Raw genomic sequence first — 16,734 nt, 5'->3', positions numbered from 1 at the left:
TCATTTTAAAATTAAATTTTTGACTTGTCTAATTTAATGGCTGCAACAACACATCAAGATAGGCCTCCAGACCTCGCTTTACTTCGAGCAGAGTGTTAGGTGAGAGCTAAAGAACCCAACTTGTGAAAATGATAAACAATGAATTCTCTGCCAGAACGATTGTTGTAAGATTAATCTGATAACAACTTTCCATGGACTCTTTCAAAGTAAAATTTAACGAGGAAACTGGATATGTTGATTGAATTCATAAATGCATTCTGCAATTTGTTTCATTAATTTCAATTTGTTGTATCTACAGGGAGCTGCTATCATGGGTAAATTTCAGCTTTCAGGAACTTTTGCTTTGCTATCTTCAGGAACCCAGAACGATACAGATGCAAAGAGTAATATATTTAAACAATGAGGCCCTTCGGCCTGAAACATGCACAGACATTTTTCAGAGATCACAAATCTTACCTGACAGATTATAATCTTAACAATTCAACACAAATTAAGCATTTGGTCCCTTTGGTTTTTCCAGACGCTTAATTCTTCTACAAGACCTTCAGGTTTCACACCAGCAACGCAGTTGCTATGACACACAGCACATGGCATGGCCCCTTTGGTTTTCCCATATGCTTATTCATCCGTAAAAGAAGAACAAATATGTCATAAAATAAAATCATATCAAATTCTAAACACAATTACGACAACCCATCACCAAGTCTAACAAATTCAACACCTTCAGCTTTCTTCAGGCATGATCATGTAGCAACTCGACGAGAAGTGAGGCGACAGAGGGGAGATTGAACTCCCGTCGATAAGATAATCTGTGTGGTGGTACTTGAAGCAGGAGCCGATGTTGCTTATGCTGAGAAGCCAAAATCAGAGGCCTGAAACCTGCCTGAATCCCCTGAAAGTCTCATGTACGAAGTTGATGGTGACTCACTGATCAACCAGGACCCCAAATGGCCTTCATTTCCATTCCTGTATTGCATAAAAGCTCTATATACAAAAGGAATAAGACCCTCCATTTCTTCCCTTAAATTTTCCTGGAAAAAAACCAGAAAAGTGAGAGAGATTATCAAAACTAGCAAATTTGTTCGTTGGTGTTGATTTGGTAGGTTTGGTTTATAAAGAGAGGAGTATGACGTGGCGTAATGGGTTAAACTCCAGCTCTTCACGCTAAGCCACGCAGGATTTTGAGGACCTTGAAGGTCATATCATATTGAAAGCTATAGCTGAACTACAACCATCTCCGATACATCTCACCAAATCTCACTGGAATGTTATGTTTATCCTATATTTTAATTCCATTTTTCTATGTTGGTTTGATGAGTCTCAGCCTTTTTTAAATGATTTGTCGGTTTCTACTTGTTTGTTTTAGGCCGGAGGACTATTTCCATCAAAGGTATGATGTAAACTTATATTTTTATCTATTAATTATTAAAAATTTAAATATTTAAATATTTATTAAATTTTATTATTATTATTAGGATAAAATTATTATTTAATAGAAATATTTAAAAAAATTATAAATTAATCATGTCCCTCACCCCAAGTTTATAAATTAGTAATTTTTTTAAATTCAAAGTTTGAAAAATGGGTATTCTTCTTTAGAGTTTGTATTTTCTCATTTGTTATTTCTCTGGCAACTAGAGCCGCCCAACCTTCTCTCTCACATCTCCAAGATAAAAACGAATCATCGACTAACCAGAGGTCAACTAACAATTCATCAACCAATGTCTCTAATCTGTGCATTGTACAAATCTGTAACTCTTGGCCGATGATTCGTTCTCTTCAAAGAGATGGAAGAGAGGAGATTGACTTGGTGTCGTCGCCGGAGAAATAACAAAGGAGAAAATGCAAACCTTAGGGGGAAAATAGTCATTTTTAAAATTTTAAATTTAAAGAAAATTATTAGTTTTTTAATCTAAGAGAAAACTAATAAATTTATAATTTTTTTGAATATTTTATTAAATAATAATTTTATCTTTGATAATAATAATAAAATTTAACAAATGAATAAGTATTTTAATTTTTAAAAATTAATAAGTGAAAAGTTAGCTTCACATCAAACCTGGGGTGTGGGAAATAGTCATTCGGCCTTCATTGTATCTTTTTCTCAACTTTTTGTGGCCAGCCATTTTCTTCTTGCTGGTAGTATGAGTTGGTGGTTCATACTGGGTGCGCCACATGTTTGCTCGCAAGATTTAAAGAAACTATTCTTCGTTTGGCCTGGTGTCTCAAGTTGGAATTTTCTAATCGATGTAATTGTTTCATCCGAATTCATTCCTGTTTTTGCAGATAATTATGTGGGAAAACTTTCCGAAGAAAATTGACTGCCACACAGCTGGATTCCACTGAGGTTTTCAGGTTTCCTTCTGGATAATTGTTACTTGCAGGTTTTAATGGTCAAATGTTGGGGATCGTTTGTTTGCTTCCAAATTTGACTACCACACGAAATTCATCTGATTATTCAGAAACTTGAAACTATATTTATTTTTATATTCCTATCAAATGACCAGCATGTTGAAATCATGGCACATTGTATTTTTCACAAAAAAAAAAACTGTCATGGATAGAGACTGTATATCTTAATTCTCATTTCTGTTTTTACAGAAAAAACTTTTTCTTTGTATCGTCCTATCCCAGATAGAGAGATAATGAGGAATCTTTATCCCTGGAAAATTTTTTCCCTCCTTTCCATCCCTATCTCATAGAGAATTTCCTTATCCTACCTCTTTTCTTTACTATTAGAAAAAATAATATAATATTTATAAAATGTAAAGAAAGAGATGAAAGAAAAAAAAATGAATTAAAAGAGAAAATAGATCGAAGATATATTTATCTTTATTTATATTTTATTTTTTATTATGAAGATTTTAATTATCTTGTCTTTTATCTCTCGTCTTTATTAAGAAATTCTCTGCATGTCCGAAAAATAGTCCAACCGAAAATCTAATTTCCGGGGCGGAATTGGCATCTTTGAATTTACCTAATCCCACTGTAATAAAGTCGTTCAAATTGATGTAAATTTGTACAAGATTTTACAGTAACGAAAGAAAAATACCATGACTAAATCAATCTTCTAATATAAAAGAAAAATGTCAGAATCATTGAGCTTGAACACCCTTCTGGATTAAATCCTTAACCCTTAAGTTGATTAATGAGAATCAGTCTTACATAATGTTACCATATTGAAACTTCGAAACATGGTAATTGAATCTTGTATGATATAATATATCAAAAAACGTAATTTTATGTATCGTTTATTAAGTATTGTATCGTATCGTATTGTATGATACAGTTTTTAAAAAATAGACATATTATTATTTTAAAAAATATCATGAATACTTATAAAAATTTAAAATTTTTTATATACATTTTACTATATTATTATTTTCTCTAAAAGGTATATCACTTTGTATCAGTAATATATATCGTATTATATGATATGTGTATTATATCATATTAATTATAATATATCTTATGATACGTCTCATTTTTTAATTATATCGTATCATGTATTATAAGATATTGATAGTTATATTTGAAAATGAAAATGAGTAGGAACACGTCTAAATCTAGTTGTCAACAATCTGGCCGGCCTGTTCATGTATATTAATGGATAAACAAAATTTATATGAGGAAATAACGTGTAAACCTCAATCTAAAATTCTACTCTGCCAAACAAAAAAAAAAAAAAAATGGAAGGCGTTGACATGAAAAAATTAGTAAAACGGGCTTTGATTGCTTCATTAGAACAACTACTCCAATGTCAGACTTGCCATGGTTTTGGCATCATCAGAATCATCGCACGGCTAGAAATTAAGCATCAGGGTCGTTATCACAATCCAATAAAAATATTAGCTTCAAAGAAGAGATCAATTCATCGCTCCAACTCCTAAGCAAAAGCAAAAGCCACATACAGATATTTAATAGATAGTTTGAATGATAAAAGATATAAAATTTTTATAAAAGAGTTTAGATTTAAGACTAGCGAGAATAACTCATGATTAAATTTTTAACTAATCTGATATAATAATTAGGTAATTAATTATTATACTTAAAATTTTATCTATTCAATGTGATCAATTCAATCTTAAAAGATGACTAGATTCAAGTAAGGTTCCTGTTACCTTTAAAAAAAAAAAACTGTGGATGGAGGGTTAGGTAAAGCCTGGAGAGAACAGAAGAAAGGCTTATACTTTCTATTATTTATTCATTTGAATTTTGATTCTGAAAATGAGTATATATTTTCTATCAAGTTTTCATATCCAACCTGATGATCTTTTTTTTATCATCAACCATTGGAATATTCTTCCTTTGATATATATAAATAATTTTCCTGAAATTTTTTGTTAAACACCCCTGGGTTAATAATATTGATGAAATATTTAAATTTTTTAAATAAAAATCTGGATCCAAGCCAAACGTGAAACATTCAAAAAATACGAACAAAATCTCCGGTTTTCATAATAATAATATATATATATATATATATTTATTTATTTATTTATTTAGGTGTGTGTTTGGAAAAGAATGTAATTAGGCAGGTGTCTTGAATCTGGGTACCATTGGAGATCATAACTCCCCAGAGAAGTCTGGTCTTTTGGACGTTTCAACCTATCAATAAGACTTCGAAGAGCTATTAACAAAAAATTAAAAAATCTAGCGATTTCTTGTTGATCATCAGATTTCCCATGTTTTTTTTAATTGATTATGGGAAATTAAAAATATTAATTACAAATTTCAAGTGGAGTAGGCAATTACGAAACGTTGAGTCATCCAATTGCGAAATAAATTAAGGTAAACAGCTATGTAAGGTGTTTTTTTTTTTTTTTCCCATAACAAAAAATTATATTGTAACCAATTTGTCTTATATTAGGGTTTGACTGATAGCACTAAACAAGTAAAATCTTAAACTGAATAATTTAAGAGTTTTATCTTGTTTTTGTGTTAATAGGGTTCAAACTTTTACCCTCTTGTGGGGTATATAAGGGGGTTCTATAACTTTTGTTAGTCAAACTATTTTTTAAAGATAATAGTTATAGAGTTGAATTCAAATCAAACTAAATTTGAATTCGTCTAAACTTGAGTTTGACTTAACTTCAATGGATTCAAGTTCAAGCTTGAGTTCAAATTTGTTGAGCTTGACTCAAAAGTGCTCAAGCTCGATTTTTTTTTAGAGGAGTCAAGCTCTAATTTAGTAGAGTTTGAGCTCAGTTTGATATTAAAATAACATTATTTTAGTCGATTCATATTAAATTTTTCAAATTTGTAAGCTTGACAAGTCATATACTTCTAAAATTCAAGTATGAAAGTATCAATCTCTAAGGTTTAAGGTCAACTCGTTAGATCCAAACTTGTTTTAGACTCATTCAAATTTAATACTCTTTTTATATGTATCTCTAATCTTAACAACGAGAATCTAAAACATTGTTTCATCCAAAATTTCATCTAAAATTCAATTATAACATAAAATAAAATTAGAAAATAGTTAATATTAATTATGAATATGTGATAAATTAGTTGGTGCCAAAATTCTGTTTGTTTATGAGAGAGATTCAATTTCAAGAGATGGCCCATGGGGTTGAGTTCATTGACCCAGTAATCAGCCTACTTATACAATGGGTTCCACTTCAATCCCAAATTGCCTTCCCAGGGCGGCCTACCAAACATTAGTAAGAAATATTTTTAAGTTTATTCAAACTCGAAATAAGCTTTAATCGAATGAATCTGAATATGAATATGAGATAAATGAATATAAACCCAAATACAAACTAGATATTAGCAGGAACAATAAACTCAACTTTGAGTTCGAACAAAGATTGTGTTTGACTCACGAAACAAGCATGACTCGCATCATTAAAAAAAATTAAAAGAAACAACATCGTATAGGAAAGCCAAGCCAAACATCTTGTGAGAATCCGAGTCAAGTCTCATCCATCCACACAAACCCAAGTTAGGTAGCCAATCACAAACTCTTAAATAATGAAGCGAGCTAAATACAAACTGGTCTTTCTCCATATTAGTGTGTTCGAGCTAAAAACAAGTTAAGCCCACCTGAAAATGAGTTTCACCTTGTTCAAGCTCAGTTTGGCTTAAATCCAACCCTACTTTTGAGTGTATAATTGATATGTTATCGTATAATTAAATATTAAAAAAATTTTAATTCAAAATCAATAAATTATATAATGACATATTAATTGTATACTTAAAAATGTGTACACATAGTTTTATTATTTTATAAAAACACATTTTCGTGACATTGGTTGCATCCTTTGGTGTCTCTTGCATAAAATGAAGAAGGAAAGATAAATATATAGTAAACATTTGCAGCTTGAATCTTGAACTCCTGATCATGTGGTTTCATAGCCAGGAAGAATAATGAACCTTCAACTTCAAAATCCAATGGTTTAAGGGAGGACAACCCTTTTTATCTTTTGCATGGTTTAAATGCTTCGAGCTTCTTTATATAGTTAAAAGTATTAATTTCCCACTACTACTCAGATGGAGACTCCAGGCTTCCATTTTCAACTTTGCTTTTATTATGATTATGGTCATGGTTGTATAAATGGTTATGGTCCCGAAAGAAATTGCAGGCTTATGCAGAGAATAAAGTTGGTTTGGTCTGCAAAATGTTTGGTAGTCCAAGAAGGAAAGCTCCACCAACTCATTATCCCGCCACTTGTTAGGGATGGCAACGAGGAGTGGTAATAAGGGAATCTTAATCCCCAATCTTGTCTCTATATGATATATCAATCTGTCTCTGACCCATCTTTGTTATAAAGATGAAAAAGATTTCTTGTTTCCTTCCCATGAAAAACAATTTCCTCCTTATTCTTTTCCCATCCCAATTTTTATGGGAAAAAAATTTTTTTTCTTTTTTCTCTAAACACAATATAAATATATTAAATAATAAAATTAATTAAAACTAAAACCAATCTACTATATCAAATGTCATAAATATTATATATTAACCAACTTAATATACACAACAAAAATATAAATAAATTTGAAAAACACAAATAATCTAAAACTATAAAAATAATTTAGTATTTTAATCAAAAATATAAATATAAAGCGGGGGGGGGGGGGGGGGGGGGGGGGGGGGGGGTTGGGGTTGGATGGAAATGGGGACGGGGACTAGGCCAGGGCAGGGAGGGGATACATATATCCTGTCCTTGATTGCAGGGATATTTTTCGCCCGCGTTCTCATTCTTTTTCTCATTTCTATCGGAGAATCTTCTCTCTATTAAGGTCAGACACCTTAAATTTAAGCTGAAATTATCATCTCTGCCATTCATTATATCATTTGGAAAAGTGCAACATTACATTTACTCAATTAATATTCAAATAATATATTATTAAACGATTAATTCAGTTCAATTTGAATAGACCCTTACACAAAACTGCCTTATGAGTGAAGTGGACCGTGAATGCTCGATGAACTAAGTAATGGGCCTAATTACATAGAGTAGTGGGTCCATGTACAGAGCACGGCCATTGAATGAAAGTGGGCGTTGGCCTATAAAGCTAAAGTTAAAAAGCAAAAAACTCCGTTTGTGACGAGAGAGAAGTTGACGTAGCTTTCTCTTTCTCTTTCTCTTTTTGTGTGTCTTGACTTTCACTCCAAAATCCTCATCTTTGCCGCCAGCAGATGGTTTCGCAAACTTGGAATCAATGGTCCACAGCCACATGCTCAGGTCCCTTTACCTTTCCTCTGCTGTGAAATGGATGAAAATGGCTGTTGCTCCATCCCTTTATTCCAGTGTCGGGCCTTTTTTGGTTCCAACATTATGTCAAGTTAGTTTGTAAAGCAAATGCTGAAACTAAGATGCAATTTTGCTAATTGGGTAAATTTCTCTCTTGTTTTATTTGTTGTGAGAATACCGAGCGAATGGCAAGGCTGTGAGTTGTGACATGGAGAAGCATAGAAACAATAAAATTATGGCCAAATGCTTCCCACCTAAGGTTTTACAAATTTTTAGACTCTCGTCGGTTAAGTATTAAAACTTTAAATACTTACTTGTTAATTATTAAAATTAATAAAATTGATTAATTTAAAAAACAAAACTGTTATTTAATATTTAATATTAAAAAATAAAATTTTATCTATATTTTCTCTTGAATTTAAAAAATTAATAATTTTTTTATACGTAAGTTTTAAAAACTTTACTTTTCTCTTGAAGTTTATTTTTTCCTTTATTCTCCAGTGACTTTCTCTGTCATTGGCCGACTTTAGCTTCCCACCCATCTTATTCCTCAACACTATGTCCCGAGCCATGAAAGTTAGCCTTTTTCCAAAGCATTTATCAATTTGTCCATTGCCAATGTCAATTTGAAACATGGGTTGACAAAACACCTAACTCGTGTTTCAATTTGACAATTCTTCAATCGTCGTTCTTCAAAAAGACTATCAAGAGGGAGAGAGAGAGAGAGAGCACCAGTGCTCTATGTTATGTATTTGTAACATATGTTGTACTTATGCTATGTGTGCTTGGGACTATAATTAAATATTGGACACATTCTTTGTTATCAATCAAATAAAAAGTGGTCATATAATTTAAATACAAAAAAATGTAATATATATATATATATATAAAAACACAATTTTAATATGGCATATTATAAATAGTATATTTATAAAATTATGATAATATTAATTATAAAAACATATATATATATATATATATATATATATATAGAGAAATTTGTTTCTGTTTCACCTCGGGATTCCAAAGAGTGACACGTGTAGGGATTTAAATAAAGGGGATATAATCAAGTGGGTGTGGTTGTTGAGAAAGTGTTTCAGCCTAGCCCAACAGGAGCCATCACTGCTCTCTATGTTGTCGGCCGTTATCACGTTCAATTCTGTTGCTTCTGACATGCTTACGTCTGCACAAAATCAAATGAATTTATAAATTTTTGTTTGTTGAATAAATAAAAAATAAGCTTGCTTTAAAAATTAGAACAAATTAATTTTTATCCGAATTTAAAGGGGCCCGGATGTTAAAATCACGAGACGTAATAACTGGGTTCGTCAAAATCGATCCTTAATCTGCTCTTTCTTTCAAATAAAAAGGAAAATTTTTAATAAAAATAAGGATAAAAATGAAATAAAAATATTAAAATCCCTATAATAAAAAAAATAAGAGTGAAATATATATATTATTGACTCGTTTTCTTGATTTGTTTTATTCCATAAATTTTTAAATGTTGAAATATTTAAAGAGCTTTCAATTATTATAAGGCCAAATGATTTATTCTTATCTAAAGTTTAGTGTAAACTCCAACTTAGTTTTGCTAATTTTTTAAAACTTAAATATTCATTAATTCGTTAGTTTTAATTATTACAATTAAAAGTAAAATCGTTATTTAAATATTTTTATTTAAATAATTTTTTTTTCTTTTTTTAAACTAAGTATTTCTTATAACTTAATTATAAAAAACTAATCTTTCACCCTTATTATATATGATTTTTAAGGTTTTATATTTTAGAATGAACAGTTATCATCTCAAACTTTAAAATATTTCATTTACACTCTGAAAACTTTATTCTATCTTTTCAACAACCTTTCTTTTTTACGTTCCTTTCCGGCGCCATCTCCCATCACTCCTCCGTGGTTTTCCTATGTGAAACCATTAAAAATTTGACTAAAATGGCCAAATTTTCACACATAGGGCTTCATGAAACAACAACAAATCGCAATGAAGATCAACACAAAACATCAATCTTCAGCATCCTTCATCTTTAGGAAACACCGATTTGAGTTTCTCGAAGACTAAGGACATTGAAGATCAACATTTCAATCCAATCTTCATCGTGATTTGTTTCCGTATCAGGAAGCTCCGTACGTAAAAATCTGGTCATTTTTTGTCAGTCTTGGTGGTCGTCTATGACGAAAAAAGTTATAGCTAGAATCGGTGGTCATCTACGACAAAGGAAGGAGGTCGGCTTTCGTTGGAGAAAACTTGTTGTAGAAGGAAAGTAAAAAAGAAACCCTAGGGGGTAAATGGTCACTTTTCAACTTTGGCGTGAAAAAATTTATTAGTTTTTAAACTTGGGGGAAAATATAATAAAGTTTTAGTTTTTTTAATATTTTTAACTAAATGACAATTTTTCCTCTAATTATAATAATAAAAACCATCAAATAAATGAGTATTTGAGTTTTCAAAAGTTAACAAGGGTGAGTTTGAGTTTACACTAAACCTTGGGTGGGAATAAGTCATTTGACCTTATCATAAATACATTCTAACACAGAATAAATATTTGGCCAAAGGACTTATTCCCACCCAAAATATCATTTTTTTGTAAATTTTTACCCCTTAATTTTGAAAATCTTATTTACCTATCCATAGACAGTTAACATTATTAGTTTTAAGGACATAACCATCATTTCATAAATAATATTAAAAATAAAATAAAATTTTATTTTTCCCCCCCTAAATCCTAAAAACTAACCATTTGTCCCCATATGTCAAGTTTTAAAAAATAACATTTTCCCTCTAATGTTCAGTTTTCAAGCTTCGATGTCATCTCTGATAATCTCTTCCTCCCAAAACTTCATTTTCCTCCAATGATCTTTCTCCTCTCACCTGAACAATCGATCGACGTCATCAAAAAGATGAAACTCTTTGTCTAGGAAAACGATTGTCTTCCTAGAAGAAAACAAGAAAGACGCTAATCTTCTTATGAGAAGACAATTGTGTTTCTAGACAAAGACGAGATCTTTATCTTCATCTCTCTTGCTTTATTTGATGTCAATCGGGCGTCCAGGTGAGAGAAGTAGAGGATATGTCAGGAGGGAGAGACCACTGACAATGGTGCCAAAGATGGAATCGGAGTTTGAAAACTAAACCCTAGGAGGAAAAATGTCATTTTTTTGTCATTTTTTAAAATTGATATATGGAGAAATGATTAGTTTTTAGGGTTTGTGGGAGAAAAATAAATAAAATTTTAAAGAGCTAGTATTCCATTAACTTTAACTGTTCATAGATGAAAAATAAAAATTTTCAAAATTAAAGGATGAAAACTTGAGAAAAAATAATATTTTGGGTGGGAAATAGTCCTTTAACCTAAATATTTTATTATTTTAATAATAAAAATGAGAAAAAAAAAAGGGAAATAAACCTTTCACACAGATATAAGATAGATAATGGGCAGAGAAATTTTGCTTGTAGAAAGGAGACAAAAATTCACTGTAATTCCCATATTGATGATAAGATGGAAACCGAAAAAGAGTTTTCGTTTACAAAGACGAGAGTGGAGATTAGGATAATTAACTCCTTTCCACCCGTTGTTATTGACATATAACATTGTGACATGAACAAAGCAATCTACGCAACTCCTAATACAATTTTCATTTTAACTCACCGCACGCTTCATCATTCATCCGTTAAACTAAGATCAACTTCTGCCACGTGTATCGCATCAAGCCCTAAAGTCTTCACCACATAATTACTTTAAAAAAGGCATTTGACTTTGAAATATTAAAAGTAAGATGCATTTATTATTATGAAAATAACATATGACTAAATATACTATATTTTATTTATGGTTTAATAAAAATTTGTCATATTAATGAGATTTTTTTATTATTAATTAATATATGTGATTAAAGGGTGTTTAGTTAAAAAGAATTAAAAATTAGCACGATAATTTATTTTTTATTTTTTTAATTATTTTATTTGATTTATAAATATTAAAAAATTTTAATAATAATATATTATTATTAATAGAAATATGATAAATTATACATGAGATAATCTTATTATCATTTTAGATATTAAAAGATTATTAAGATAATCTTGATTTTATTATAACTATATCCTTATTAATTAGTTTTTTAAGATAAAAATAATCTTATTTTTAATTAATATAATATAAAAATATTTTAAAATAATTATAATTAGGGTTATTTAAATAAAATAATATGTTAATATTTTTTATTATCTTTAACTAAATACAATAATTATTTTTATCAAATATAGTAATAATTTATACTTAATAATTTTTAATATACTTTATCTTTAAAGTAATATTTCAATATTAATAATAAAATATTCCTCAAAACAAAATGCCCCATAAGGGGTTTTTCTTTTTTTTAATCCGTGTTTACACATTTTTCCTCATTTTCTTACTATTGAGCATCATATTTTTAGGACAAAAAAGAATAGTTATATTCAAATAATCATATTTGACTATTCTTAAATTAAATATTATTTTTGAATCTTCTTTTTATTCTAATTAAACTAAAATAAGATAATTATGCTAATGAAGTGATTCCCATTTAATAGAAAATAATAGTTTTTCCTTGCGAACACAAGAAAAAAATTACAAAACTTATCTCATCGATACCAAAGAGGTGTATTGTCTTGTGAAATTCTTCGATAATTGTCTTCAAGCAAAAAGTTTATCCATGCTCTTAAATAATTGATGAATAATAGACGTATTTAGTTGTTGTTGCACCCAGTTGTAACTAATTACTTATCATATCCCACAAAAAGTCATATGTATAAACTCAAAAAGAGAGGTGTTTTATATGTTTTCAATAAAATTATGCATATTGACCTTAAATACGCAAATGAATACATATTTGTTGAGTGTTATCAAGTAAGTAATTAGGTAATTTTAAATTAATGATAAAGTAATAACTAATCATGTGATGTCACATCATATATTTACTTTGTCAAAAGACATATTCCCACCTAAGGTTTATTACAAACCCACACTGTTATCCGTTAAGTATTGAAAACTTAAACTTTCACTTATAGAGTGTTAAAATTAATAAAAATAATTAATTTTAAAGGTAAAATTGTCATTTAATCAGTATTATATTAAAAATAATAAAATATTATCTATTTCCACCCAGGTTTAGAAAACTAACAATTTTCTTTCAAAATTAAACTTTGAAAAATTATATATTTTTTTTGTCAGGTCTTGTATTTTCCAACGAGTTTCTTTAACCCTTTCTCCCTCCTGCAACCGTCTCTCTCTTCTCTGAAGTCTTTCATTGTTTTTGATGAAAACAAATCTCTTCATCTTCATAAACTTAAAAATAGATATGCATAGTATTTGCTCATATGTTTTTAGCTTATAAAACAGTTCCATAGAAATTGAAGGAGGTGAAGCTCAGGATAATTAGGTAATATCACAATCTAAATTTAAAAGGGGGAGGTAGTTATAATTAATAATTTATGGGGTTGCAATTGAGGCATGTGTGCAATGTATCAAACTCAATCAAGTCACTTTCAATGAGGCAATTTTAATCAAATTGACCTTATAATAATTAGTGCTCCTCTACTTATCCATGATGAAACCAGTCGCCTTATTTGAAAAATATATAGTTAAATTTATTAAGGCAAGTTGTAGCTGTCATGTTGTTCATATATTATATCATAAGGATACCTTATAATAAAATTTTTATAATTTTGAACCGCCTTTTTTACCCGCCACCTTATTTTATAACTTTATTTATTTATTTTTATAAATGGAGATCGATGGAGAGATGCCTATGGTCGGTCCAATTGTATTGGCAATTCTATTTTAAGCGGGTGGAAGAAAGAATTTATTTGCAAATTCTTATGTTTCCCTTCTTAAAGGCAAGTTAGAAACTCGAACACGCAAGTTAAAAGGCTTCTTCCACTCATTAAATGGTCCTACATAAATATTTATTCATGATGAATATAAGTAAGGGATAGATACGAATTGGATTGCGTTTAAATATCTATTGACTTGAGTTCAGTTCAAATAGAAAATATTTCAACTTGAATTAGCGAGCCAAAATTAGATTTGATTCAAATAAAAAATGGTTCAGTTTAGTTTGATTTGAGTTCGGTTTGATTTTGGTAACTTGAATCAATGATTCAAATTTGTAGTTTGGTTTGACTTGAATTCATAGTTTGAATTTATAGCTCATATTCATGGCTTGAGTTTATAGTTTAGTGACCAAATGATATCGTTTTACCTAAATGAAATTCAAAATTATTTATTCGAACCATAAATTCAAATCATCAATTCAAACTGATTCGAGCCACCAATTTAAACAATTTATTTAATCTATGAATTTGAATCGATCTTGAGCTGAACCAAGTCAAACATCTCCTTGCTTGGGTTTGATTCAGTTTAAAAAACGAGTCAAATCTTTTGACTCGAAATCAGCTCAAATTTGATTCAAATGAATTTGAATCGGATTGAATCTAGCCAAACCAACTTTCGAGACTAAACCAACTCAAATCATATCTAGGCTTGAATATAAGGATATTTCTAATTTTTTGTAGAGGAATTTGGGGCATTTCCCATTTTTAGCTAGACAGAAAAGAAAGTCTAAAAGTGTAACACCTTAAATATATAATTTCCTCTAAACAATACTATATACACTCAGTTTTAAATATTCAATTAAATATCATTATATGATTAAATATTATTTTATCTTTAATTAAAAATCATTTAATTATATAATAATATATCATCTGAATATTTAAAACCAGATTTCATATCATTCCAATATATTTAATAGATAATAAGTGTCTGTTTAAATAATCAATTATAATATATTTAGTGTAACTTTTTCAAACAATCTAATTGCATATAATAACTTTTTTAAACTATTCAAGTCATAATCCTTTTTGAATTATTGAATTAAAAAAAATCTTTTATATTTTTAATTCAAAGGCTAAAATATTAGATATATTAGACATTTTAACACAAATAATAATTTTTTTTAGAGTATTGGTCAAACAATCACGATTGAATTATTATGTTTCGTAATCTAACGATAATAAATTATACCAAATATGTAAAAAATAATTATTATATAATCAATTATTATTATAATTATAATATAATATGATAAGATTGCTTCTTGTCTCCAAGTGATCGTTGAAATAGCAAAGGATGAGAGGTGCCCAAATATAAGCGCATAAGTTTGTAATTTATTAATAATATATTAAAATCAAAATTTTAATTTACTTAATATAATAATTATATGAGCGATCACCAAACTTAAATTTTAAGTTTCAAATGTTTGGTGTCCAAAATAGTAAAGTAAAAAGGGGTTTGGATGGAACATAAAGACTGCTTGTTTGGTGTGTTTGTCTTCGGTTGGTTAAATTGTTAACTAACATCAATTCGGTTTAGTTCATAATTTGGTTCGATCATATTATTTGAAATTTGATTAAACTTAATAAACCTGTTAAATTAAGAAAACTATTTAAAACCAATAAAGTCAGATAAAGTTATACAAATTTTGTCTTTTTAAAACTTAAAAAAGTTATAATTTGTAATATCTTAATTGAATTAATAATAAAATTTATAATTAATTTTTTTCTTTATCTATATAATAAAGTATTAATTATTTAATTAACATATTTATATCTTATATATTTTATATGTTTTATATTTAAAAAATATGATAAATGATTGATACTATTTAATAAATATATATTAATTTAATAATAAGTTAAATCAGTTAATTATTCGATTAAATTGTGAATAATTAAGATAATTAATTCAATATTAAAAACATTTATTTGAAAAAAAGGATAAAACTTAAATGAAGTTTAAAAAATTGCGGGGTTTGGACAAAGACATGAATATGGCCTTTGTTTGGTCTTTAGAGTTCATTTTGCTGTCCATTAATTGGTTTTAACCTACGCTAATCGAAATTTTACTTTGCAACAGGCTTTGAATTTTGTGAATGAAGCAGAACAAGTTGCCGCATAAATCAAACCTTAATATAAATATGAAATTGACATGTGAGATTTCGTCAACTTTGTTACATAAATTGAATCTAGTCAGGTTTTATTTAATTAATTATTTCTTTTGGTGAGCCTGGCAAGTCACCTTTTTTATTGTCTTTTCTAATGATTGTTTTACTTACCATTAATCTAATATTATTTTCATTAATCATTTATATTTAATTGATAATCACTATTTGCCGTATATTCACCAAAATTATTGAATGAAAATGATATTTATTTATTCATTGTTTATACATTTACTTTGACTTCCCTTTTTTATAAAAGGTCCAAAAGACCTATTCTCAGCAAAGATTTAGCGTATTTTTAAAATTTTAAAAATTTATATTTTGGTTAAAATTCTCAATTAAAATTAATGATAAAAATGTTATTTAGTTAAAAATATTAAAAAACTAAAATTTTATTATATTTTTTATCCTTAGTTTAAAAATTTAATAATTTTTTTATTTAAAATTTAAAAGAGATTATTTCTTTCCTACGGTTTTTTTTTTCATCGAAGATAATAAACTAATAATGATAAGATTTTGGTGGTTTCTATATGGGGAAACCATAAGAGAGGGAGGGGAGATGTTGTCAGAGTTAACGGTTGGAAAGAATGGTAATCAAAAAGTGAGAATGAGTTTTTGGGTTATAAGTGCAATGTTTTAAACTTTAAAGGGGCAACTATTAACTCATTTTTTTGTTAAAATTCTCAGTTAAGATTAAAATTAAAAAAGTTATTTAGTTCAAAATATTGAAAAATTAAAATTTTATCATATTTATTACTTTTAGTTTAAAAATTTAACAATTTTTTTTATTTAAAGTTTGAAAAGTGACTATTTCAACCCTAGTGTTTTTTTTTTTGTCATTTAAGATGGCAAACAAATAATGGTTAGATTTTGACGGTTTTCGCACAGGGAAACCATTAGAGAGGGAGAGAAGGTGCCATTAGAGTTAACGGTTGAGAAGAATGAGTTTTTGGGTTATAAGTATAATATTTTGAACTTT

This window comes from Mangifera indica, chromosome 18 (genome assembly GCF_011075055.1).
Source record: "Mangifera indica cultivar Alphonso chromosome 18, CATAS_Mindica_2.1, whole genome shotgun sequence".
NCBI lineage: Eukaryota > Viridiplantae > Streptophyta > Magnoliopsida > Sapindales > Anacardiaceae > Mangifera > Mangifera indica.
Note: the sequence above shows the minus strand (reverse complement) of the source record.